Here is a 2,598-nt window from a genome sequence, read left to right on the forward strand (position 1 = left end):
CTGCCCCTTGCGGGCAATCTGATCACCCACCCACACCAATAGATCGCCCGCAGATCCGACGTCCGATCACCTCCCAAGTGCAGTGTTCACATCTGTTCTCTACCCTAAACACCCACTAATTACCCATCAATCACCCCCTGTCACTGCTACCTATCAGATTAGACCCCTATCTGCCCCTAGGGCACTCAATCACCCGCCCACACCCTCAGAATGCCCTCAGACCCCAGCCCTGATCACCTCGCCAGTGCATTGCTTGCATCTATTCCCCCCTCTAATCACACCTTGAGACACCCATCAATCACCTCCTGTCACCCCCTAGCACACCTACCCATCAGATCAGGCCCTAATTTGCCCCGTGTGGGCTCCTGATCACTCGGCCAAACCCTCAGATCCCCCTCAGACCCCCTTCCGATCACCTCCCCAGTGCATTGATTGCATCTATTTTCCCCTCTAACCACCCCCTGAAACACCCATCAATCACCTCCTGTCACCCCCCTAGCACTCCTATCCATCAGATCAGGCCCAATACAACCTGTCATCTAAAAGGCCACCCTGCTTATGACCGGTTCCACAAAATTCGCCCCCTCATAGACCACCTGTCATCAAAATTTGCAGATGCTTATACCCCTGAACAGTCATTTTGAGACATTTGGTTTCCAGACTACTCACGGTTTTGGGCCCGTAAAATGCCAGGGCGGTATAGGAACCCCACAAGTGACCCCATTTTAGAAAAAAAGACACCCCAAGGTATTCTGTTAGGTGTATGACGAGTTCATAGAAGATTTTATTTTTTGTCAAAAGTTAGCGGAAATTGATTTTTATTGGGTTTTTTTCACAAAGTGTCATTTTTCACTAACTTGTGACAAAAAATAAAATCTTCTATGAACTCGCCATACACCTAACGGAATACCTTGGGGTGTCTTCTTTCTAAAATGGGGTCACTTGTGGGGTTCCTATACTGCCCTGGCATTTTAGGGGCCCTAAACCGCGAGGAGTAGTCTAGAAAACAAATGCCTCAAAATGACCCGTGAATAGGACGTTGGGCCCCTTAGCGCACCTAGGCTGCAAAAAAGTGTCACACATGTGGTACCGCCGTACTCAGGAAAAGTAGTATAATGTGTTTTGGGGTGTATTTTTACACATACCCATGCTGGGTGGGAGAAATTTCTATGTAAATGGTCAATTGTGTGTAAAACAAATCAAACAATTGTCATTTACAGAGATATTTCTCCCACTTAGCATGGGTATGTGTAAAAATACACCCCAAAACACATTATACTACTTCTCCTGAGTACGGCGGTACCACATGTGTGGCACTTTTTTACACCCTAAGTACGCTAAGGGGCCCAAAGTCCAATGAGTACCTTTAGGATTTCACAGGTCATTTTGCGACATTTGGTTTCAAGACTACTCCTCACGGTTTAGGGCCCCTAAAATGCCAGGGCAGTATAGTAACCCCACAAATGACCCCATTCTAGAAAGAAGACACCCAAAGGTATTCCGTTAGGAGTATGGTGAGTTCATAGAAGATTTTATTTTTTGTCAAAAGTTAGCGGAAAATTGATTTTTATTGTTTTTTTCACAAAGTGTCATTTTCCACTAACTTTTGACAAAAAATAAAATTTTCTATGAACTCACCATACTCCTAACGGAATACCTTGGGGTGTCTTCTTTCTAAAATGGGGTCATTTGTGGGGTTCCTATACTGAACTGGCATTTTAGGGGCCCTAAACCGTGAGGAGTAGTCTGGAAATCAAATTTCGCAAAATGACCTGTGAAATCCTAAAGGTACTCATTGGACTTTGGGCCCTTTAGCGCAGTTAGGGTGCAAAAAAGTGCCACACATGTGGTATTGCCATACTCGGGAGAAGTAGTACAATGTGTTTTGGGGTGTATTTTTACACATACCCATGCTGGGTGGGAGAAATACCTCTGTAAATGACAATCTTTTGATTTTTTTACACACAATTGTCCATTTACAGAGTTATTTCTCCCACCCAGCATGGGTATGTGTAAAAATACACCCTAAAACACATTGTACTACTTCTCCCGAGTACGGCGATACCACATGTGTGGCACTTTTTTGCACCCTAACTGCGCTAAAGGGCCCAAAGTCCAATGAGTACCTTTAGGATTTCACAGGTCATTTTGCGGAATTTGATTTCCAGACTACTCCTCACGGTTTAGGGCCCCTAAAATGCCAGGGCAGTATAGGAACCCCACAAATGACCCCATTTTAGAAAGAAGACACCCCAAGGTATTCCATTAGTAGTATGGTGAGTTTATAGAAGATTTTATTTTTTGTCACAAGTTAGTGGAAAATGACACTTTGTGAAAAAAACAATAAAAATCAATTTTCCGCTAACTTTTGACAAAAATAAAATCTTCTATGAACTCACCATACTCCTAACGGAATACCTTGGGGTGTCTTCTTTCTAAAATGGGGTCATTTGTGGGGTTCCTATACTGCCCTGGCATTTTAGGGGCCCTAAACCGTGAGGAGTAGTCTGGAAATCAAATTCCGCAAAATGACTTGTGAAATCCTAAAGGTACTCATTGGACTTTGGGCCCTTTAGCGCAGTTAGGGTGCAAAAAAGT

Source organism: Hyperolius riggenbachi, chromosome 5 (assembly GCF_040937935.1).
Source record: "Hyperolius riggenbachi isolate aHypRig1 chromosome 5, aHypRig1.pri, whole genome shotgun sequence".
NCBI classification, from domain to species: domain Eukaryota; kingdom Metazoa; phylum Chordata; class Amphibia; order Anura; family Hyperoliidae; genus Hyperolius; species Hyperolius riggenbachi.